Raw genomic sequence first — 25,979 nt, 5'->3', positions numbered from 1 at the left:
CTTGCAAGCAACCCCATTAATGTGAGCCACAGATATGAGAGATTATATGATGTATTTCCCATTGATAAATACAGTGCAAATAGTTCCGTCTCTTTGGATAAAAGGGAAGTGGAAATAAAAATCAATAATAGGATGAACTGTAACATGATAATATGTCCGTAACATTTACCACTCTAGTCTTTTATTTACATCAAAAGGCAGGTAGGCGTGTGTGACATAGCCTATGTAGGCTATAAATAATTTAGAAAATTGAATAGAAATAAAGTTTATATTTTTGAATATAAGCATGTGTAGCCTACTCAGTTCACATTAAAAGAAAGAGACAGAAAAGAGAGAAGCCAGAATCAGTGAACGTAAATTAATACTGACAAAATTACCAGGTTTGGGATTAATTATTATTATTATGAGAAACTGACTCTGCCTAGAACTTTAATGCTTCACCAAACTCAGCTCAGACCCTCAGACTGGTCTGACTTGCTTATATCTTTTCTAACTGGTCAGACTTACTTTCCCAAAAAAATCCATCGACTTGCGTTATCTGAGCAATGAAGGCCATAATACTTAATGCTGTCCACTGGAGGGGGCGACAGGATAATAAGTGTTTTCTACTCTCTTTCCCTGTTTGCATCAGTTTAAATGACAAATAAATGCATGCATTTCATTCATAAATAGGCCATATCTGTGTATCTCTCTAGTTTATTTTAAGATATTGTTATTCACACTGGTTTATTTAATGTTTTATTTAATGCATTTAATGTTTGTCCATCCGGAACTTTTATTTGTCATGAGCTCTGTACACTCAAAAAAATGATTCAAGGCCTTCTAAGGTATGACACATTTAAATTGTGTTCACTTTATTTAAATATATCTAATTAGGAATAATACGCATATATATTTAATAAGTCTAACGTAAAATGTATAAAAAGTGTCATCTATGAGATTTATTTTTATTTGGTTAACTCAAATTAATTTGGCTTCGGAGCGCGCCATTTGCGCATGTGCTAGACCAGCTCAGAGAAGAACATGCTCAGAGTGTGTGGCCGCCATTTTCTCGTCTGCCACCGCAAGGACTGCTACGTCGTATTCGTTATTGGTAAGTATTATCTTGTTTGAGTATTTGTAATAAATAATTTACCTCACTGTAAGAGAATGTGTAACATATCATAATGTGAAAATATGAGTGAAATATGCAACAGCAGTGAAAGTTATGCGAGGTGAATTGTTCCAAGTGTCCCTTCCCCACGTAGGAGGGGACGTTCTCGCGACCTTGTGGAACGTTCCCTAAAAGTTGTCTAAAGGTAACGAAAGTTCCGAACCTTTACAGAACATTAGGGACGTTCATAGAACGTCCTCTTTTGGTTATGAAAGTGCTGCAGTTCAAGGTTCCTTATATGACTTTAGGGGGGCGTTCTATTTGGGGTATTTTATGGTCACATAACAAACGTTACAAAGAGGACATTCGGGACGTTAACAGAACGTTCTCGCATGGTCCTCTGTTGGTCATATAATAACGTTCCCAATGTGACTTTAGGGGAACGTTCCATATTGGTTATTATATGGTCACACAACAACGTTACTGTCACGGGTGTGTGGTGCGGGTTGAAGGAGACTCAAAGTCCAAAAGCTTCAATATAGATGATTTACTTAAATCTTACTCAAGGTACATACAGGCAGGATGACAGGCAGAATACACACACTATGAACTAAGTAGAACCGACAAGGACTGACTGAACAGAGGGAAACTAAATACAGATACCAAAGAACACTAGCGAGGTGAGGACAGGTGACACAGATGATGAAGATGATGAACAGGTGTGTAATGAGGGAGTGAGTTCAGGTGTGAAGACACGAGGGATGCTGGGAAGTGTAGTGCAGACAGGACGATGACAGACGGTGAATGTGACAGTTACAAAGAGGGAACAGAACGTTCCCATACGGTTCTCAGTTGGTCATATAATAACGTTCCCGTTATTACTTCAGGGGGACGTTCGATATTGGTTATTATATGGTCACAAAACAACGTTACAAAGAGGACATTCGGGACGTTAACAGAACGTTCTCGCATGGTCCTCTGTTGGTCATATAATAACGTTCCCTTTATTACTTTAGGGGGACGTTCGATATTGGTTATTATATGGTCACACAACAACGTTACAAAGAGGACATTCGGGACGTTAACAGAACCAAAAAAGGAGTTTGAACGAGGCAGTATCAGTATAGAAAATTAAAAACAACTCTTTTATATGGGCAATACGATTACAATTAGGATTTAGTGCAAAATCAATTTATGTTGTTATAATTACTCTTCCAATTAAATAATTCAAATTTTTTTATAATAATATATTTTTTTAATATATTTTTTTTATACGAATTGTATTTATTTACGTATTTATTATTTATTGTATTTATTAACATCAATATTCAAATTCATAACTTAGAATGTTCTAGATGTTTATGTTTGTAAATGCTGCGTGCGTGACTTTGACGTGTTTTAATGCGCGTGCTCGTGAACGTCCGAGACGCTTTTTCAAACACTGGAGCGGCGTAGAGTCGCCATGGAAACGGCGGGCCACCACTGCAACTGACGAGCAGCTAAACCCTCTCTCGTGGTGTTTTTATCAGTAGCACCTCAATGCAGTACACGAGATCCGGGGGGCGGAGTTGGATCCAGATATAAGGGGTGGAGATTGGTAGGTTTAGGGGTGAACCTTGGGCACGAGAAATGTGGCAGACAAATGTGAATGGGAGGTGTTAAGAGGAAATACAGTGGGTAGTGATCACTACCCTATAAAGGTACACATAGGTGTGGAGATGGAGAAAGAGAAAGAAGTGAAAGTAGAGAAGTGGTTTGTGGAGAAAGCTGATTGGAATAAGTTTGAAGAGCTAAGTGAGGAATGGCTATCATGTGTTGATGGTAGTGAAAGTATTGAAGTGTTAACTAGAGAAATAAGGTCAAGCATTATAGCAGCAGCGGATGCCACTATTCCAAAATCCAAACCTAAACGCTTGAATAAAATAGTGCCATGGTGGTCAAGAGAGTGCAAGGAAGCTGTTAAAGAAAGAAATAAGGCATTTAGATTACTTAAGAGGACACACAATTTCCAACATTTGATAGAATACAAGAGAACGCAAGCAATGGTAAGACAAAATGTCAGGAAAGCAAAAAGGGAGTACTGGAGGACGTTTTGTGACTCTTTAGGACGTACTACTCCAATAGAGAAGGTTTGGGGGATGATTAGGAAAATGAAAGGAAACGGTAGGGAATATGGATATCCTGTGATAATTGATGGAGATGACAGTATAACTTCTAGTAAGGAGAAAGCAGAAGTTATAGGAAAAACACTAACTAAAGTACACAGTTCAGAAAACCTTAGTTATGAAGAGAGAAAAGGGAGAGAAGAAACTGTGTCTAAATATCAAAGGGTGTTTGAGAATGGGAATGGACAAAAGGAGAATTGAATAGAGCACTGAAGAAGTTAGGAAAGTCAGCTCCAGGAAAAGACACTATATGCTACTCAATGTTAGAGAATCTGAGTGATAGTGGTAAGGATGTCCTGTTGAAGTTGTATAATAAGATATGGATGGAGGGAGTTATCCCTAAAGAGTGGAAGGAATCTATCATTGTACCAATTAAGAAGCCAGGGAAAGACCCTCATAGTCCAAGCAGTTATAGACCTATAGCATTGACATCGCAGATGGGTAAGACAATGGAGAAAATGATAAATGATAGACTGATGTATTGGGTGGAGTCAAAAGGATTGTTGCAATGTTACCAGAGTGGCTTTAGAAGGGGAAGGGGTACTATGGATCCAGTGGTATGCCTGGAGGAAGCCATTAGAAAGGCTCAAGTGAATAAAGAGACTGTAGTGGCAGTGTTTTTTGACATAGAGAAAGCCTATGACATGATGTGGACAGAAGGACTATTAATTAAATTAAATCAGATGGGAGTTAGGGGACGGATGTATCAGTGGGTCAGAGACTTCTTATCTGAAAGAACAGTGAGAGTTAAAATTGATGGGGAAATAAGTGAGAGTTTTAGAGTAGAAAATGGAACCCCTCAAGGAAGCATTGTGAGTCCTTTATTATTTGTAATTATGATAGACCAGATATTTAAAGACTTGCATGGCCTAGATGGAGTAGCGTTATTTGCGGATGATGGTGCAATGTGGAAGAAGGGAAGGAACATTGAGTTTATTGTGCGTAAGATGCAAGATGCTGTGAATGCAGTTCAGCAATGGGGAGTGAAATGGGGGTTTAGAATCTCAATAGAGAAGACAAAGGTTATGTTCTTTACAAGGAAAAAAATTTGCAGAGAATTAAAAATAATGGTGTCAGGTAAAGAGTTGGAGAGGGTTGAGATCTTTAAATATCTGGGAGTCTGGTTTGATAAGAGGTTAACATGGGCATGTCACATCCAAAAGATGGTAGAAAAATGTAAAAGGATACTAAATGTCATGAGGTGTCTATGCGGGATAGATTGGGGTGCTACAAGGTCAGCATTGAAAACCATCTATACAGGTCTAATGAGATCAGTGTTTGACTACGGCTGTATAGCATATGGATCAGCATCCAAGACAAGCTTGAGCAAACTTGATGGTATGCAAAATCAAGCAATGAGGATAATTAGTGGTGCAATAAAAACTTCTCCAGTAGCTGCAATTCAAGTAGAGGTGGGTGAGATGCCACTGCATTTGAGGAGGGACCAGCTAGCACTGGTATACTGGGCAAATATCAGGGGTCATAAAGAGAACCACATGTCTCAGACAGTATTAAGAGAATGTCAGGAAAAAGAAAGTATGAAAGTTAAAAGTTATGGATGGGTTATAAAAGATAAGGTGAATAACATGGGAATTGGGTCACTGAACATCAGCCCTACAGTGGCATATCCAGTAGTGCCTCCTTGGATGTTGGAAGAATTGAGGGTTGATTTAGGACTGTTGGAGGAAAGAAAGAAAGATGGAGTGGATAAGTATGGGGTAAGAAATTATATAACAGGAAAATACAAAGAGTGTGTAAAGGTTTTTACAGATGCGTCTAAAAATATTGAAAAGAGAGTAGGGGTAGCTTATGTAATCCCTGAGATGGGAATAGCAAAGGCAAAAAGGATAAATGATGACCTATCAGTGTATACTGCTGAACTGGTTGCCATATGGTTAGCACTCGTGTGGATAGAGTCTAACAATTGTCTGCAGGCAGTGATTGCCTCTGATTCAAGTTCAGCAATGTTTAGTGTTCAGAATTATCGGTCTGATTCAAGGGAAGATATTTTAATCGAAATTTTACAGCTGGCAAGTGGAATACAAGCATCAGGAAGGAGGGTGACATTCTTATGGGTTCCAGCCCATATAGGAGTAGAGGGTAACGAACTGGCCGATGAGCATGCAAAGAGAGCAACAGACAAAAGCAATATAGATGTAGATGTAAAGTACAGTAAAGCAGAAATAAAAAGTATAGTAAAGGCGAAAACGATTAAAAAGTGGCAACATATTTGGGATAATGGGTACACAGGAAGACATCTTTATAGGATACAAGGGAAAGTGGGAAAAGACACACAAATAACCAGATCAAGACAGGAAGAAATTATACTAACAAGGATGAGGTTGGGTCATACAAAGTTGAATAGTACAATGTTCTTAATAAAAAAGCATGGAGATGGAAATTGTGAGTATTGCCAGAACAATATACCTGAAACAGTAGAGCATGTAATAATGTACTGTCATAAATACAATGAGGCAAGGCAGAGGCTTGTTAATGAGTTGAAAACAAAGAAAATGTCTTTAGAAATGAAAACACTATTGAAAAGAAGCTCAAGGGAAAATTTTGATTTATTATTTTTTTTTTTTTAAAGTACAGGCCTGTTAAAAAGGATATAAGTGTTTTTTTTTTTTTTTAAGTTTAACGTGCTGGTATATTTAGTTTGGGAATAGCTAGTAACTCCCGTGCCTACTCCAGTCCAGTGGTGGCGGTAATGCACAAGAAATAGTTGCAAACCGCCAATCAAAAAGAAGAAGAAGAAGAAGAAGGTTTAGGGGTGGGTTGGAGGAAGGAGGCTGCTAGGGATGGGGAAATGAAGCCTCGTGAATCACTGAGGCTTTCCCCTGACTGTTCCGGGAAAAGATTCAAAGCTTCGAGAGTGTCGAGAACTGGTCGAGAACAGCGCCATCTGGTGCTTATTTAAAATCAAGCAGTCAGAAGCCTGTGTTAAGAAGCTCTGCTAGATGAAGCAACCACAACACACTCCATAGTTTCAATGTTATGTGTAATAAAAGCCTTACATGTTTGTGTTTGATTTGTTCATTAAATAAATTAATTTTCCCATTAAAGTGTGACAATAAAATAAAATATAAGCTTATATGATTCAATAAGATTTAATGTAGGCCTTCTCTCTCTCTCTCTCTCTCTCTCTCTCTCTCCACACACACACACACACACACAATGAATAAGGACATTGTCTGATAGGATCATCTGTTATTAAATGTGCTTATGACACTTGTTACTGATAGTGCTTATGTAACTGTAGGAATGACAGAAATGTGATAAAGTTTTTAATTATTTTAATTATTTTTGGCTGTTGCCATTGCTCTAAATACAAACCCTTCACCAAACACGCACCCTATCCCTTCCCCCCTAATCCCACCCTAAACCCAAATACCAACACCAAATTACCTAAAATCACCAAAAAGTGCAAAGATTTTACAAAATCAAAAAGACACAACAACAACAAAAAATAATAGGCTAAATAGGCCTAATGAAAAATACATGTTGCTTATTTAAATGTAATATATTGATTAACTTTCGAAGTACAGCACTCTCCTCACAAACACATCAACCAGACTGAGGCAACAATGACTCGTTAAATACGATCTGGAGTTCGAGCCTTCTGACACCCAAAGCGAAACGCGCACGTGACGGGACAGAAAGTGAGGCTTCGTTTGTCATCGAGCACGTGACTCTAGTAAACCAATACACACCCCGATACGGGGCTTCACTAGAAATTGTGTCGCTTGTGTGATACGCGCATCGAAGCTTCAGTGTCATATGTAACATCACTAGAGGCTGCTGTGTGGAAAAGCGGAAGTGAAACGCGGTAGGATTGCTGGTTGAGCAAGTGTTTTGGCGGATTTGCATAAACTGTACTGTGACTGTATATCATGTCAACTAGTTCAGATGGAGATGAAATGGATTGGACGATACCCAAAACAGCAAGATTGAAAAGGGCTTTAAAAGCAAGAAATAGAGGGAAAAGTTGGTCAGAGCATAGCGAGACTGGCGAGGGAAATACGAGCAAGAAACTGAGATCTAATCAGTCTGAAAAACAGAAAACTGATAACATGGAGAATGGTCAAGGAAACATATGGAAAGTTATTATTGAGTTTAATCAGGATGGTGGACATTACCAACCGATCAAACTTACTAAGGCGATTGAGAAAGAGATTGGTAAAATTATATTTGCTAGGTTTATGAGCAATAAAAGAATACTGATACATGCAACTAGCAAACAACAACAAGAAAAGATACTGAAAATGTCCTCACTTCAAGGGGAAAGAATGAAAGCACACATACCAGGGGCAATGACAAAAGTGAGAGGAGTTATCTCAGGTGTACCATTGAGTATATCAATGGAAGATGTCAAAAATGAGATTCAGGGAGGTAAAGTGATTGAAGCCACACGGCTTAAAAGTAAACGAGATGGATCATTAAAGGAAACACTATCGGTTGTAGTGCAATTTGAGAAAACTCTACCTAAATCAGTGCAAATAGGGTACATGAATTACAGTGTGAGAGAGTATATTCCCAAACCTATTCGATGCTATAAATGTCAAAGAATGGGACATACAGCACAGCAATGCAAAGGAAAGTTGAGGTGCGCTAGATGTGGTGGTCAGCATGAGTACGGTAAATGTGAAAAGGATACGAAGATTAAATGCTGTAACTGTGGTGGTGAGCATAGTGCTGCGTTTGGAGGATGTGAAGTACAAAGAGAAGCCAGAGAAGCTCAGAGGGTGAAGATTCTAAGTAAAGTGTCTTATGCAGAAGCACTAAAAACAGTGAGAGAAAGGGCATCAAATAAAAGCCCCAGTGGAATGGTTCAAAGAAACATAGTAGCAGTTAACCAAACACAAAGGAAGGCTCCTGTTCATACTCAGGTTACATGTGATCACAAGTGTGAAGTTGATAAGGAAACATTGGCAGTTAAGAAGATAAACTTTGTGGTTTTCATTTGTCACACTATCAATGTTGCGTCACAGTTGAAAAAGAAAAGTGATAGAATCAAGGCTATTGTGGAGGCAGCAGAAAGATTTCTTGATATAGATGTTAAAGCAGATCAGATACATGAATTGTTAACAGTGCTTGGAAATGGGGAAAATACACAAACTGAGGGTTAGAACAATAATTATGGTAATGCACATACTACAGTGGAATGCCAGAAGCCTCATAGCTAATGGTCAAGAATTAAAAAAATATATTTATGAATTAGATGTAGTTCCAGATGTAGTATGTGTACAAGAAACTTGGTTACAACCACATTTGGACTTTGTTATACCAGGGTTTAGTTCTATAAGAAATGATAGGCCTAACAATCAAAATGGTGGAGGGTGTGCTACCTTTCTCAAGGATGGGCTGGCATTTAGAGAGCTCCTTTGTCCAGAGGATATGGAATGTATTATGGTCGAGATATGTAGTCCAAGGAAAGAGGGTCATATTAAGCTGATCAATTTCTATAACCCATGCAAAAAATGTATTATTGACAAATTAAAAGAGATGGCAGGGAGTGTATACAGGAAAGAAATATGGTGTGGAGATTTTAATGCGCATAACAGCCTATGGGGTAGCAATATCATACAGATAGTAATGGGAACATAATGGAAGAAATTATGGAAGAAAGAGTATTGGTATGCCTTAATAATGGACAGGGTACAAGAATAGATGTGAATAGGGGTATTATATCATGCTTGGATATTACACTGGTGTCAGAAAGCTTAGTTAAAGCATGTGATTGGCATGTTAAGAGAGAAACTACCATAGGAAGTGATCATTTCCCAGTTCTCACTGTAAGGGATGTCCATAACCAGATGGTGTTTTGAGAAAGCAGAATGGGGAAAATTTAGGGCATGTTGTGAAGAATCAGTTAATCTGGTAACATTTGATGGAAATATAGAAGAATGCACAAAGCAAATTACAGAACACATTATAAATGCAGCAATATGGAGTATCCCACAAAGAACAACAAAGGGAAGGAAGAAAGTGGTACCTTGGTGGAATGAGGAATGTAGCAGAGCTGTTAAAGAACGAAACAAGGCATTTAGAACATTAAAGAAAAATCTTTCATGCGAGAATGTTATAGATTATCAAAGGAAAAGGGCTGTGGCACGTAGGACAATAAAATATAACAAAAGGAGAAACTGGAGAGAATTCTGTTCCACCATAGGCAGAGGAGTAGAGTTAGGGGATATATGGTCTATGTTCAAGAGAATGAGTGGGAAAAGGACGTCTGTTAAAATTCCAGCGTTGATTGATAGAGAGAATATGGTAGTATCAGATAAAGGAAAGGCAGAAGTGCTAGGGAGGACTTTTGTGGCAGTACACAGTTGTGAACACCTTAGTGATATACATAAACAGCAGAAAGAACTTGCACTTAGAGAGAATAAGGAAGTGAAGTTAAAAAAGGAGGATGGCATGTCAATACTAGATGTGGATTTTACGATGTCAGAACTCAACATAGCTCTGCTGGGCACTGGATATACAGCACCTGGGCAAGATCAATTATGTTATGCCATGTTCAGACAGTTACCAGTTGAATCATTTAAGTTAATATTAAGACTTTTTAATAAAATTTGGAGGGATGGAATAATACCACATAGTTGGAAAAGTGCAGTAATATTACCATTCAACAAGCCTGGTAAGGACCCAGCTAATCCTGATAACTATAGGCCCATAGCATTGACATCCCACTTGTGCAAATGGATGGAGAGGATAATAGTTTGCAGATTATCACATATATTGGAACAGAGAGGATTATTGACCAATATTCAAAGTGGATTTAGAAAAGGGCGCTCCACAACAGATGCTCTAGTTAGAGTAAGTAATGATGTGGAAAAGGCATTGAAAATGAAAGAACTAATGACAATTGTATATTTTGACATAGAAAAGGCATATGATACCATGTGGAGGGAAGGTTTGCTTATTAAACTAAGTAGTATGGGTATTGGAGGAAGGTTATACAATTGGGTTATGGACTTTTTAACAGGTAGGAAAATTAAAGTTAAAGTTGGATCAGAGGTATCTACAGAATTTAATGTAAACAATGGTATTCCCCAGGGGAGTGCAATTAGTCCGATACTGTTTAACATAATGATTAATGATATTTTTTCAAAAATGGATGGATGCATAAAAACAGCATTATATGCGGATGATGGGGCCATTTGGATGAGAGGAAGGAATGTGTCATATGTATTAGGTAACATAAGCAGTTAGGGAAGTAGAGATGTGGTCATATAAATGGGGATTCAAGATGTCGACAAGCAAATCTTGTTATATGATGTTTACAAAGAAGCGCAAGTGCCATGTTGAAAGTTTAACATTATATGAGCAGACAATGGTGAAAGTAAATGAATTTAAGTATTTGGGACTATGGTTTGATAGTAGGTGTACATGGAAAACGCATATTAAGCACTTAGAAACTAAATGCAAAAAAGTTATAAACCTGATGAGAGCTGTGGCTGGATGTGACTGGGGTGCAGAAAGGCAGTCGTTAATTAACATCTATAGGGCTTGCCTGAGGTCATCAATAGACTATGGTTGCGTAGTTTATGGTGCAGCGGCAAAAACAATATTGGGAAAAATGAATAGATTACAGTATAGAGCATTACGTGTATGCATCGGAGCTGTTAAGACAACCCCCATTAATGCTATACTCATAGAAGCAGGAGAGATACCTTTGGAGTTAAGAAGAGAGAAACTGGCGATGGCGTATTGGATTAGATTGAAAGGAAGTGGGAAAGAAAACCCAGCAAAAGAAATAATTCAGGAATGTTGGGAGTATTCTAAGTTTCAGGGGCTTGGTTTTGGATGGACAAGAGAAATGAGAGTGAGGGAATATGAAATGGAAGCCTTAAATTTCACCACGGCCAATCCAGTTAGTAGAATTCCACCATGGCTCTTTCCAGAAGTAAAGGTTGATATTAATATATTGGAAAAGAAAAGAGAATGGAGAATGGAGGAAATAGGAGTTAAAACAAACATTTACATAAGAAACAGTTACTATAACTATTTAAAGATTTATACAGATGGATCCAAGAATAAACAGGAATGTGTGGGAGTTGGAATATATATACCAGAATTTAAAATACATTTCTCCAAAAGACTATCTGACCGGTTATCAGTGTACACAGCAGAAATAGTAGCAGTCATTATTGCACTACAGTGGGTTGAAGAGGTCAGGCCTGATAGGGTGGTACTGTGCACAGACTCTTTGGCCGTAATTAAAAGTATTCAGGCAGTAACATCAATAAGAGAGGATCTACTAATAGAAATTTTTAACAGTTTATTTAGATTACATCGGGGTGGCATAGATGTTCAGTTTTGTTGGGTGCCTGCACATGAGGGGGTTAAAGGGAACGAGATGGCAGATAAACTGGCCAAAGAGGCACTACTAAAAGTAATCATAATTACAATTCCACTAGGAAAAGGCGAAGGTAAAGCAGTGGTTAAAAGGAAAGGTCTTGAAATATGGCAGAAACGATGGGAGGAAGACAGGAAAGGTAGGAGATATTATAAAATACAAAAAAGTGTCAGTATAAAGAATTACATGGAAAAGAACAGGCGTGAGGAAATTGTAATGACAAGACTGAGAGTGGATCACACAGGGCTGAATGCCACATTATTTTTAATGGGGAAAAGGAATAGTGAGAACTTTGAAAACTGTGGGGTTAAAGAAAATGTTGAACATGTAATATTGTACTGTACATCGAATGAAGTGGAAAGACAGGTGCTTAAAGATAAGGTTCAGGAGGCAGGGAGGGAGTGGAATCTGATAGGGATACTGGTGTAACAGTTCTAGTAAACTGTTACCTGTCTCCTATGTTGAATGCAAGTTGTAATTTCACTCCCTGCCATTAGAGGGCAATAGGGAGCCATTATCTGGGAGATCTCTCCAGGCCAGAGAGTTAAAGGAAGAGGGACGTGTGAGTTAGGAATACCTGTTAGCTGAGAGCACATGCTCTTTCCATGCTTTCATTTGGAAAACCCTGTTGAGGAACATCTGTGTTCAATATCTCAATGTGAGTTGATTTATTTGTTTCTTTAACATTAACAAAGGTTTATAATTAGTGATGGCCAAATGAAGCGTTTCGAAGCATTATTGCTTTCTGATACAATTGTGTCGAAAATGGTTCATTACTCGAAGCTTCATTCAGATATAAATTGCAGCACTATCTCCTGGTGAAGTAAATGTAATGCAACAAAGCTGACAACCATAAAATGCAAATAGGCCTATATGTTAACGCCCCGTTTATTACGTGTTTACCGAGGCGATCAAAGCTGAAACAGTGTTAGTGCTGTGAAACTCATTTATGTAGGTGAATTTTACAGACACTGATGAATTTCATGTGTTCACCTTGATAATAAAACATTAAGCATGATGCGTGTGTGTAATTATTTCTTTACACAAGTACAGAAGGTAAGACCAGCTTAAAAAAAAGTTGGAAACCATCACAGAAATTCTAATGGTTTCTATTAAAATACCAATAGGAACCATTGCCTTTTACCATTTAAACCACTACAGATTTTTTTTTTTTTTTTTTTTTTGTAGTGTGTTTGGGACATATTCCATTAGGATTTAATGCCCCCACCAATAGAACCCAACACATATCAGTAGAGACCCACAGAGACCACTATAATTCCCATTACAACCAATAAAAAGCCCATGAAAACCAAGAATTTCTGTAATGGTTTCTATAGGTTTTTTTTGGCAGGGCAGTATCATGTGTGAACTATCTTGTTTAGCTGTGGGAAGCAGAACTCTATAACTTGTTAACTGGTGGGACTGATATTTCTGTATGTTGAAAAGGATGTGCTTGTGTAACTGGTTGTACTTGTATAATGTAGCAGAGGGCTTTTGAAGTGTCTGTCTTTGATGCATGTTTTTATGTAACATATCTTCATATGTTCTCTCATTAATAATAATAATAATAAAAAATATGGCAGAGGGTGTGCTTTGGGTACATGCAAAATGCTTAGACAAAGTGTTCATTAAATGGTATGGTTTTTATTCAGAAATATTATTTTCTCCACAGTCTTTGGTGAAAGGCGATTTCTTTTTTTTAAACAATTTCACCAGCTTTAGAGAATATCCTCTCGCATGGAACAGATGATGCAGGAGTACACAAAAACAGTTTAGACAGTATATTTATATCACATTTCATACACAGAAATTCACAGAAATGAGAAAACAATCTAAGAGAAAAAAAGCCCTTAAAATCACAAATAATAAAAATGAATGAGAATTTAAAATAACAATTGAAAGAAAATCATTTGGTTTAAAATGTGTTTAACAACATTCACACAGAAATAAAACTGGCTTAAGTTAAAATTGTTAAAATTGCAGTCAGTGTGAAGCAGCACAGTGCTCATTCAGTAAATGGAGAGTTAAACAGATGTGTGCAGATGTAAGCACATATGATGTAAAAACAATCCATTGTACTGTAGTGCTCCATATCATTCACTACATTTGTAAAAATATTTGTATGCAGAAATGTCAATGAACAAACCTTAATCGGGGAAATAAGTTTAAAGTGTTCCCAAACTTGGGAACGACTTCTCTTTCTCGCTGGCTCCATCAAAACACTGAAATATATTCAATCCACTCTCCACAACAATAACGCAAATCCAAACACCGACTACGGTGTTGCCATGGTTTGGCTTCACTTTTATAAGAAATACAGCCGCCAGGTTTCAAACCTGTCAACACTGTATTCGTCTGTCAAAGCAGTCAGGTGGTTCACTACAGGAGTGAAGCAGTGTGTTTGCTTCAGACGTCATTTTCACGTGACTAGTGACGTAATGATACAAGCTCCGAAGCAGTGGTTCATTGCGAGGACCGTTCGAGTTTGAAGCAAGCTTCGGAGCGTCGGTGTCAGACGTAACATCACTATTTATAATGCGAAAGTATTTTGCTTGTTGAACCTCATGTTGTATTGTTTGTTTTATTTTAATCAGAGGGTTTTGGTATCTGCTTGATATTGAGGGCTTCTCAACTGGTTCAAGTTCTTTGTGTTATTGTTGTCAACGTGGAAGTATATCCGAACTCCTGAACGAAAAGACACTTTTTCCTTGGATTAACCCTTGATTGAACAAATGTGGATGATGCTATTTTAACATCTTAAACATCTACAATGGTGTGATGGACCAAGGACATTTGTGGTAACTCTGGACTTTAATATTGGGTGTACATTTATAAGATTTTACTTCCAAATGCTCTGCCTCATGTAATTTTGTCAAGACATTTTGTATGATCTAAAAATGTATACTGTACTTAAGGGAAATATAATTGTTGGTAAATGGTGATTGATCCCTCCTCATTTATTTATGTGACCCTTGACTTTAGTGTTACATAGTTTGGCGCCCGAACAGGGACCTTAATCACCATCCCAACAATTTTCCTCAAGATTGAAATGAGAGTATGCTTTTTTGAAATATATGCTGTCTTTAGATAAGCTTATTTTTCCCCCATTTGTGTTTACCCAAGTGCTTGGTTGCAATTATTATGACCGCCGCTAGCGTAGCTAGCCGGTCATATAGGGATTGTCAAAGTTTTTTTTTTTTTTTTTTTTTGTCACCTTACTGAATTTTTCGTCAACGATACCAGGGACACCGAGGCACCGGGGAACATGAAATTTGGTGGGCATGTAGCCCCACTAGACTTCTAAGGAAAAATTTAGTTTGGTCCCCGGGGGCCACTCCCCCCCCGCGCTGGGCCCCCCCAAACCCCCAAAAATGCAGTTTTTCCTAAATAACTACCTGAACCGTGGCACCGAGGATGAAGACATTTTTATGGTATGTTGGTCTACTAGACTTTTACGGAAAAATTTCGTTTGGTCCCTGGGGGCCACTTCCCCCCCCGCGCTGGGGCCCCCTTAAATTTTTCGTCAACGATACCAGGGACACCGAAACACCGGGGAACATGAAATTTGGTGGGCATGTAGCCCCACTAGACTTCTAAGGAAAAATTTCGTTTGGTCCCCGGGGGCCACTCCCCCCCCGCGCTGGGCCCCCCCAAACCCCAAAAAATGCAGTTTTTCCTAAATAACTACCTGAACCGTGGCACCGAGGATGAAGAAATTTTTATCGTATGTTGGTCTACTAGACTTTTACGGAAAAATTTCGTTTGGTCCCCGGGGGCCACTTCCCCCCCCTGCGCTGGGGCCCCCTTAAATTTTTCGTCAACGATACCAGGGACACCGAAACACCGGGGAACATGAAATTTGGTGGGCATGTAGCCCCACTAGACTTCTAAGGAAAAATTTCGTTTGGTCCCCGGGGGCCACTCTCCCCCCGCGCTGGGCCCCCCCAAACCCCAAAAAATGCAGTTTTTCCTAAATAACTACCTGAACCGTGGCACCGAGGATGAAGACATTTTTATGGTATGTTGGTCTACTAGACTTTTACGGAAAAATTTAGTTTGGTCCGCGGGGGCCACTTCCCCCCCCCGCGCTGGGGCCCCCGTAAATTTTTCGTCAACGATACCAGGGACACCGAAACACCGGGGAACATGAAATTTGGTGGGCATGTAGCCCCACTAGACTTCTAAGGAAAAATTTCGTTTGGTCCCCGGGGGCCACTCCACCCCCGCGCTGGGCCCCCCCAAACCCAAAAAAATGCAGTTTTTCCTAAATAACTACCTGAACCGTGGCACCGAGGATGAAGACATTTTTGTGGTATGTTGGTCTACTAGACTTTTACGGAAAAATTTCATTTGGTCCCCGGGGGCCACTTCCCCCCCCCCGCGCTGGGGCCCCCGTAAATTTTTCGTCAACCATACCAGGGACACCGAAACACCGGGGAACATGAAATTTGGTGGGCATGTAGCCCCACTAGACTTCTAAGGAAAAATTTCGTTTGGTCCCCGGGGGCCACTTCCCCCCCCCGCGCTGGGGCCCCCTTAAATTTTTCGTCAACGATACCAGGGACACCGAAACACCGGGGAACATGAAATTTGGTGGGCATGTAGCCCCACTAGACTTCTAAGGAAAAATTTCGTTTGGTCCCCGGGGGCCACTCCCCCCCCGCGCTGGGCCCCCCCAAACCCCAAAAAATGCAGTTTTTCCTAAATAACTACCTGAACCGTGGCACCGAGGATGAAGAAATTTTTATGGTATGTTGGTCTACTAGACTTTTACGGAAAAATTTCGTTTGGTCCGCGGGGGCCACTTCCCCCCCCGCGCTGGGGCCCCCGTAAATTTTTCGTCAACCATACCAGGGACACCGAAACACCGGGGAACATGAAATTTGGTGGGCATGTAGCCCCACTAGACTTCTAAGGAAAAATTTCGTTTGGTCCTCGGGGGCCACTCCCCCCCCGCGCTGGGCCCCCCCAAACCCAAAAAAATTCAGTTTTTCCTAAATAACTACCTGAACCGTGGCACCGAGGATGAAGAAATTTTTGTGGTATGTTGGTCTACTAGACTTTTACGGAAAAATTTCATTTGGTCCCCGGGGGCCACTTCCCCCCCCCGCGCTGGGGCCCCCGTAAATTTTTCGTCAACCATACCAGGGACACCGAAACACCGGGGAACATGAAATTTGGTGGGCATGTAGCCCCACTAGACTTCTAAGGAAAAATTTCGTTTGGTCCCCGGGGGCCACTCCCCCCCCGCGCTGTGCCCCCCCAAACCCAAAAAAATGCAGTTTTTCCTAAATAACTACCTGAACCGTGGCACCGAGGATGAAGACATTTTTATGGTATGTTGGTCTACTAGACTTATACGGAAAAATTTCGTTTGGTCCCCGGGGCCACTTCCCCCCCCGCGCTGGGGCCCCCGTAAATTTTTCGTCAACGATACCAGGGACACCGAAGCACCGGGGAACATGGAATTTGGTGGGCATGTAGCCCCACTACACTTCTACGGAAAAATTTTGTTTGGTCCCCGGGGGCCACTCCCCCCCCGCGCTGGGCCCCCCCAAACCCCAAAAAATGCAGTTTTTCCTAAATAACTACCTGAACCGTGGCACCGAGGATGAAGAAATTTTTATGGTATGTTGGTCTACTAGACTTTTACGGAAAAATTTCGTTTGGTCCCCGGGGGCCACTTCCCCCCCCTGCGCTGGGGCCCCCGTATATTTTTCGTCAACGATACCAGGGACACCGAAACACTGGGGAACATGAAATTTGGTGGGCATGTAGCCCCACTAGACTTCTACGGAAAAATTTCGTTTGGTCCCTGGGGGCCACTCCCCCCCCCCCCCCCCCCCCCGCGCTGGGCCCCCCCAAACCCAAAAAAATTCAGTTTTTCCTAAATAACTACCTGAACCGTGGCACCGAGGATTAAGAAATTTTTATGGCACATCAACCTAGCCCATAATCACTCATTTGTGATTTGCGCCCCTCCCATAAAAAATGAAAATGCAATATTATTCTGCTTTAATCGCCCCTATCTTCAGTGGAGATGTTCAGAACTGCACCATATTTCATGTGTATGATTAACTTGACAACCTCTGGGGGTATCCTCTGCTAAGTTTTGTAGAATTTCATCCATGGGGGGGTATAAAATAAATTCATTTATGTGCACATTTAGTGACTGTACACTCATCGGCCTGTAGATGGTGCTGTTGAGCGAAGGGTTGCTGATTTAGGATGATACTGTCACACACACACATGCAGGAATACAAACAAACGCAAGCATGCACACACACTGACATCCACACGCACAGACACACACCCATACACACACATACAAATCCACATGCACAGACACACACACACACAAACACACACGCGCACACATGTACGCACACATACATACACGCACAGACACACACACACACACACACACACAGACACACACATACACAAATACACACACATACACACACACACACACACGCACACACACACACACACACACACAGACAGACATGCACATACTATTACTTTTTTTAGGTATATACATAAACACGCAATACAGCCAAATTACTCCACGTCATTTATTTTTGTGGAAAGCCAGTGCAGGCCTGAGCGGCGGTCATATTTTGTACCGCGATGCGGTACATCTAGTTTAAGAATATATGAACGGGTTGTGACCGATAACTTCCTCGTATTTGAGTTTAAGACTTGGCTGAGGCTCTGGCATGAGACAACGTTGAGTCTAGTCCCAAAATGGATCCAGACTATACTTCTGAACCTTTTTTAACCCGACGTGAACCAGTTCGAGAGCTGATATGTTCATTTGACAGCCTGTATTTAGAGTCAGAAGGAGGAGTGGCTGTTCCAGAAGAAGACAATGACTCAAGTTATCTACCCCCTCTACCACCACCTGAAGAGGAGGATGAAAGTCTGATCAGTCTTACTATTGCGACAAAGGTGAGACAACTGGAGATCAGAATGGAGAAAGAGTATAGAACGTGTTCATGGAGTGGACACCCCTATTCAGAATTATCTTCAGCAATATGACCGTCGTTTGATTGCTATAGAGGGGCTGATGCCAGACTTGATAAAGCTAATGACCACTCAATCATCACTTAACCAAAGTTTGAAGAAGTTGGAGGAAGAGCTTGTTGATTCAGTAGAAGAAAAGAGTGGCCGCCTGAAGAAAACCCTAGAAAACCAGCTACAAGAGATGGGTAAAGCTGTGATGGATTGCATGAAAAGAAGAGACAACCATCTTAAGTCTTTGCTTTGTCTTACACCTGGAGCTACTTCCACACCAACTACCACCTCAGCACCAGATGTACACTCAACTCCCATGCTACACCAGCTGCCTTATAGAATGGCCGTTAAAATCGAATTCCCTAAGTTTGGGAGCACAGGAGCTGAAGACCCGATAGCTTATCTGGAAAAATGTGCAGAGTATCTAGCTGTCCGACCCATGAGTGACGCTGAAATATTAGCAACTCTGCCATCGGTACTGACACATACCGCCAAGGATTGGTGGGTGGCTGAAAAAGCACAAGTTAAAACATGGAGTCAGTTCAAAACTGCCTTTTTGCGGTCCTTTTTACCCGATGATCATGAGGTTGAAGCGGAAAGGAGGATAAGAGAGAGAAAACAAGGGATTGATGAGGATCTTCGAACATTCGCTTTCCAGTATCGAGCCTTATGCCTTAGACTGAAACCAACGATGTCTGAGAGAGAGATTCTACAGGCTGCCTTAAGAAACTGTAATCCCCGTATTGCTAGTATTTTGAGAGGAACAGTGACTACCTTTGATGACTTGGTGCGCACAGGAGCTTTGGTAGAGCGGGACATTGCTGAGGAGAGGGCCTTCTGGAAGCAACGTCAGGCTGAACAGTCTTCCAGAAGAGGAGGCCAAGATAAGTACAGCAGAGGTAAGCCTGGAAGTCACAGCATGGCATTAGTGACCAGAGGTAATGTCAAGCTTCTAACCTTGACTATAACTTTGCGTAGCCAACCGTGTGAAGCCATCCTGGATACAGGCAGCTCCTACTCATTGATCCAGGAGTCATTGTGGAGGAGATGGAAGGATGAGACGGAGTCTTGGCGGTCCAGTCGGGGACAGACATTTACCCTTGCCAATGGCCATATCCAGAGGGCATTGGGTGAAGTTACTTGGGAGTGTGCCCTGCAAGGATGCACAAACCCGTTGCGACTATTCATCATGAGAGATGAGGACTTAGCCTTTCAGCTCATATTAGGCCTTGAGTTCCTGGTAACATGCAGAGTCAAGTTGGATTTTGACTCCTCCACATATTCATTGCCTGGAGAGAAAGAAACAGTACATCCTTTCTCTTGTTATGACCAACCACCATCAGTTAACATACACTGTGCACTGCCGATAGTGCAAGTATCTAGTGATACCACAGCTGCCATCAAGGATTTGGTGGGTCTTGCGGATGCCTCCCGTACAGAGAAGAGGCGTTTAGAGGGGTTGCTGTTTAATTGGCCGACTGTCTGTACAGATACATTAGGTAAAACTTCTATCATTAAGCACCAGATTATAACTAATGACCCCGTTCCAATACGGAAAAGAGCATATCCCGTTCCAATCAATAAGCAAAACTTTATTGATGAGGAAGTCAAAGCCATGCTGAATAAAGGTATAATACGACCATCTGTCTCCCCATGGGCAGCTCCAGTAGTGCTAGTGCCCAAGAAGGATGGGGGTATACGTTTCTGTGTGGATTTTCGAGCACTGAATGCCAAAACCCCACTGGATGGTTTTCCCATGCCTCAGATACAAGAGATCTTGGAGTCTGTCTACGGAGCAACAGTATTCAGTACCTTAGACCTCAAGACTGGATACTGGCAAGTAGTGATGGATGAAAGTAGCATCCAAAAAACTGCTTTTGTTACAAAGTACAACCAGTATGAGTTTGTTCGTCTACCATTTGGGTTGAAAAATGCTGGAGCAACATTCCAAAGGCTCATGAACATAGTTCTACAAGATCTTATTGGTAAATGTTGTTTTGTGTACATAGACGACATTGTCGTGTACTCCAGAGACATCCAGCAACACTTCCGGGATCTGAAGAAGGTGTTTGTTGGGCTGGAATCGGCTGGCCTAACCCTCAACCTTAGGAAATGTAAATTGGTAAGGAAATCACTGACTTTCCTAGGACACGTCATTTCAGCGGAAGGCATCAAGACAGAGGATTCCAAAGTGGATGCTGTCAAGAATTTTCCTGTGCCCAAAAACATTAAGGGAGTAGAGCGATTCCTAGGTCTTGCTGGGTGGTATCACTGATTTATTCCATATTTTTCAGAACGTGCTGCTCCATTTCATGCACTTAAGAGGAAGGGTGTACCATGGAACTGGACTAAGGAGTGCCAACATTCTTTTGAAGATTTGAAGGATGCCCTGCAAAAGACCTCAGTTCTGGTGCCCCCAGACTCAAGTAAATCATTTAAAGTGCAGACCGATGCAAGCGACTTAGGACTTGGAGCTGTCCTGACTCAGGATTCGGAAAAGGGAGAACACGTCATCGCCTATGCATCCCGTCTGCTTCAAGGAGCTGAAAAAACATATGCTGTTTCAGAGAAGGAATGCCTCGCGGTTGTCTGGGCGGTTGAGAAGTGGCGACAGTACCTAGAAGGGGAAACCCTTCGAAGTTCTGACTGATCATGCCGCACTCACTTGGGTATTCAACCATCCTCGTCCAACATCAAGACTTACTAGGTGGGCTATCCGACTCCAGGGATTTGACTTTACTGTGAGATACCGAAAAGGGAGATGTAATGTTGTGCCTGATTCGTTGTCCCGTGCATTGCCTGAGGGAGAGCCACTGGGAAGTGTTGCGGTATGCCAGGCAAAGGATGTGAATGGAGACTTACCGATCAACTGGGAAGAACTTGGTCGAAGCCAAAAAAGTGATCAATCATTGCAGCCTCTGTGGGATGAAACAAAGCTTAACCCTATTGACCCCCAACGTATCCATTATGTTGTACAGAACAGCTTTCTGTTCAGATGTGTCCCTGGAAGTCAAAAGGGTCATACTTTGCAAGTAGTCATCCCAAAGGATCTCCGGCAGCAATTTCTCCAGTTTGCGCATGACAATCCTTTAAGTGGGCATCTTGGACGCATGAAAACATTGCGGAGACTACTCAACGTGGGGTACTGGCCAGAAATCCAGCGAGATGTATGGGATCACTGCAAACAATGCCAAACCTGTCAGCAATACAAGCCACGTATATCCAAACTTTCTGGAACCCTTCAATCCACTCCGGTAAAAGAACCCGGATATATGATAGGCATTGATCTTATGGGACCATTTCCAAGGAGCACGAAGTTGAATGAGCATTTATTGGTTTCTGTGGATTACTGTAGCAAGTGGGTCGAGGTGTTCCCTTTGCGGTCAGCAAAGACACCTTTGATAACTAACATCCTTATCAAAGATATCTTTACCCGTTGGGGGGTACCTACGTATTTGGTATCAGACCGAGGACCACAATTTACCTCACAACTTCTGAACGCTACCTGCAGACAATGGGGTGCCATTCAAAAACTTACCACTGCATACCATCCGCAGACTAACCTGACAGAAAGGGTAAACAAAACTCTCAAGACTATGATTGCCTCCTATGTCAAGGACAATCATCGGAATTGGGACCAATGGATCCATGAGTTCAGGTTTGCAATCAATTCAGCTTGGCAGGAGAGTACGAAGTATACCCCAGCGGAAATCGCTCTGGGACGCAAGTTGAAAGGACCCCTTGAACTATTTCAATATCGTTCGCCTGATCCTGACCAATCTGCGTATGAAGTTGTTGAACGTCAGCAAGCACTTCTGGAGAGAGTAAAGGAGAATGTTGTGAGAGCCCAAAGCAGACAACAGAGGTACTACAACCTGAAGAGGCGGCAAGAGACCTTCCAGGAAGGGGAACTCGTCTGGGTTCGTACTCACCCGTTGTCTCATGCAAAGGATGCCTTTATGGCCAAACTAGCTCCTAAGTGGCATGGGCCAGCCAAAGTCTTGAAACAGTTGAATAACGTAAACTACAGAGTTGAGCTGTCAACCGAACCTAAACAAGTTGAGACATACCATGTAGAAAATCTGAAAAGGTTTTACGGCCAGGTCAGGCCTTCTTCTGAGAGGGGGGGTGTGTAACAGTTCTAGTAAACTGTTACCTGTCTCCTATGTTGAATGCAAGTTGTAATTTCACTCCCTGCCATTAGAGGGCAATAGGGAGCCATTATCTGGGAGATCTCTCCAGGCCAGAGAGTTAAAGGAAGAGGGAAGTGTGAGTTAGGAATACCTGTTAGCTGAGAGCACATGCTCTTTCCATGCTTTCATTTGGAAAACCCTGTTGAGGAACATCTGTGTTCAATATCTCAATGTGAGTTGATTTATTTGTTTCTTTAACATTAACAAAGGTTTATAATGCGAAAGTATTTTGCTTGTTGAACCTCATGTTGTATTGTTTGTTTTATTTTAATCAGAGGGTTTTGGTATCTGCTTGATATTGAGGGCTTCTCAACTGGTTCAAGTTCTTTGTGTTATTGTTTTCAACGTGGAAGTATATCCGAACTCCTGAACGAAAAGACACTTTTTCCTTGGATTAACCCTTGATTGAACAAATGTGGATGATGCTATTTTAACATCTTAAACATCTACAATGGTGTGATGGACCAAGGACATTTGTGGTAACTCTGGACTTTAATATTGGGTGTACATTTATAAGATTTTACTTCCAAATGCTCTGCCTCATGTAATTTTGTCAAGACATTTTGTATGATCTAAAAATGTATACTGTACTTAAGGGAAATATAATTGTTGGTAAATGGTGATTGATCCCTCCTCATTTATTTATGTGACCCTTGACTTTAGTGTTACACTGGGATCAGAAGGAGAAGGAGAAGGAATAAGAATCACTAGGAAGGCTCTATTTACTTTTTTAAAAGACTCAGGGTTATGGAGTAGAATTTAAAATGACATGATAATACACACTCCAGTACAGTAGGTGGTGGCATGCACCTAAACGTTGTTTGCAGTCCGCCATTAAATAAGAGAAGAAGAAGAAGAAGAAGGTTTAGGGGTGGGTTTAGGGATTAAGGGGTGGAGATGGGTAGGTTTAGGGGTAGGTTTAGGGATCAGGGGGTGGAGATGGGTAGGTTTAGGTATATGTAAGGTGGGAGGAGTTGGATCTAGATCCGACTCCTCCCCGTGGATTTCATGTTCTGCAGTGAGGACCATCTCGTTTTTATTGCTTTCAGGTGAGTTTAGTTTCTTAAATCACACGAATAATACACACAACTGTGCTTGACATTTATCTTATTTGTAATTGACACGCTTCTGTTGAATTTTTACTTATAGAAATGCTTTATTGTCTTCGAAAAAAAATCCGTTAGCATCTCAACCGTTTTCAGAAAAGGTAACGTAGGCTAACTGCTTAATCACATCTTATATGTAGATTAGATGTTTTTAATCGTTTTGTTAAGGGTTTTGCTTGGAAGTGAGCTCATTTATTTAACATAAACGTATGTATTATTTAACAGAAACATATGTGCTGTTAATCGGTGACGTCACTTACATGGAGCGCTAAAATTGGCTGAAACTAGCTCAATGGTAAACAAATATTGATAAACAAATGATCTGTGATTTCAGCAGCAACAAAATAACAACAGAGGGGAAGCTCTACTATTGCAACATTGCTGAAGAAAGCTGCTGCCAGAGAAAGACACAGGTAAACTGAGGAAGCCCATTAAATAACTTTAAATCCATTTTCTCACAATGTTTTTCACCTAACGTTATATCACCATGCATCTGTTTTCTTATTTATTTTATTTGTTTAATTTATTTTAAGAAGGTTTTGACATCCAAACGTTAGTGACACTGTTGGAGCAATATGAATAAGTAAACCTAAAAACATAAATTCTGTTATGCTAATTTAAGAAATAATTTTCTGTATGTTATTCTTTCTATTTTCCTTGCCTTTAAATAAACCTGGCAAGCGGTTTGTTGTGTTCCTAGATCCTTCCATGCTGATGGCCTGCACAATAGTAGAGTTGGAGCAGATCAACATCTCTATGGCGCTGTGAACCCTATGACTTGTAAGTAAAACTTTCAACTAATGTCAAACATACAGTATTGGTATTAACGGCATGATAACGACACCAAACACACCGCCAAGATGACAACTGCCTTGATAAAGGTGTAGGTGATGGAGTGGCCAGTATGTCTCCAGATCTGAACCCTAATGAGCAACTGTGGGGCTTCCAGAAGCAGAAGGTGGAGAAGCGCCATGTGTCTAACAGCCAGCAGATCTGTGATGTCATTATGGAGGAGTGGAAGAGGATCCCAGCAACAACCTGTGCAGCTTAGTCTTAGTGATGGGAAGTCCGGATAATTTTACTGACTCTCTTGTTTGTTCTCGTTCATCAAAATGAACAAATCTTTTTTTCAAGTCATTTCGTTAATTTAAGGGGCTTTAAATGTTATACTTTTAAAGGTGCTCTAAGTGATGTTGGGTGTCGTCACTTCTTGTATGAATGTGCTCAGCACCACTGCTCACTATACACAGAATACGCGCAATTTATTACCACTATTATTTATGCATTTAAGATTGAATTCAGTGTCTGGAGTTATATCCCTTTGTGGTGTGTATTCTTCTAATTTCAGCTCCTGAGTCCATTTTGGGGTGATGGTCAAGACAGCGAAAAGCTGGACTGTAACCTACTGGCCTATATGCTTCCTATGCATGACCACATTAATATTAATTTATAATTATAAATATATATATATTATTAAAATAATAAATATATATATATATATATATATATAATATATAATATATAATTTATTTATAATCTGTTTTTGTTCACACAAAATAAATAAATAAATGACGGATCCCTGCTTTGTATTTTATCTTTGAATGTGTTAAACGTGCATGCTTATTCCTGATTAAGGTTCTGCAAGAACAAGTGTATTCTAGTTTGGTTCCCTATAGGTCCCTACAGGTCCTTGACACCAGTGAGAACGTTCTGGGAACATCACATTTCCAAATCTTTAAATCAGGGAGTAGATTAGATATTAATAATTATAGACCAATCAGTATTTTGCCTGTTATATCAAAAATTATTGAAAAATGGATAGCAAAACAATTAATAAAACATTTAAATATATGTGGCTCTCCTCTGCATCCTATGCAATTTGGCTTCCGTGCTCATCATTCAACCGAAACAGCTGTGAATGTCTTTATGGAAAAGGTTAAACTTTCGTTAGACACACATCCAGTTGTTGGTGCTGTTTTCCTAGATTTGAAAAGGGCGTTTGATACCGTCAATCACCAAATGCTCTTGTCTAGATTG

At 40.7% G+C, this 25,979-nt stretch overlaps 1 long non-coding RNA gene across 3 annotated transcripts; it reads left to right on the top strand.

The window, feature by feature from the left end:
* Nucleotides 1-2,628: 2,628 nt before the first annotated feature.
* On the top strand, nucleotides 2,629-25,371 carry LOC309479509. 3 transcript variants are annotated; one of them, XR_014199245.1, is made up of 4 exons: nucleotides 2,629-2,694; nucleotides 23,700-24,043; nucleotides 24,277-24,355; nucleotides 24,643-25,371. It is a non-coding gene; the product is annotated as an uncharacterized lncRNA (long non-coding RNA). The 3 variants fall into 3 exon arrangements; XR_014199247.1 differs by lacking the exons at nucleotides 2,629-2,694; nucleotides 23,700-24,043 and adding exons at nucleotides 22,874-23,008; nucleotides 23,112-23,315; XR_014199246.1 differs by lacking the exons at nucleotides 2,629-2,694; nucleotides 23,700-24,043 and adding an exon at nucleotides 22,874-23,008.
* The last annotated feature ends 608 nt before the right edge of the window (nucleotides 25,372-25,979 follow it).

The sequence above is a fragment of the Leuciscus leuciscus genome (genome assembly GCF_965113295.1).
Source record: "Leuciscus leuciscus genome assembly, chromosome: 17".
Taxonomy (NCBI): domain Eukaryota; kingdom Metazoa; phylum Chordata; class Actinopteri; order Cypriniformes; family Leuciscidae; genus Leuciscus; species Leuciscus leuciscus.
This window is presented reverse-complemented; position numbering and strand designations above follow the sequence as displayed.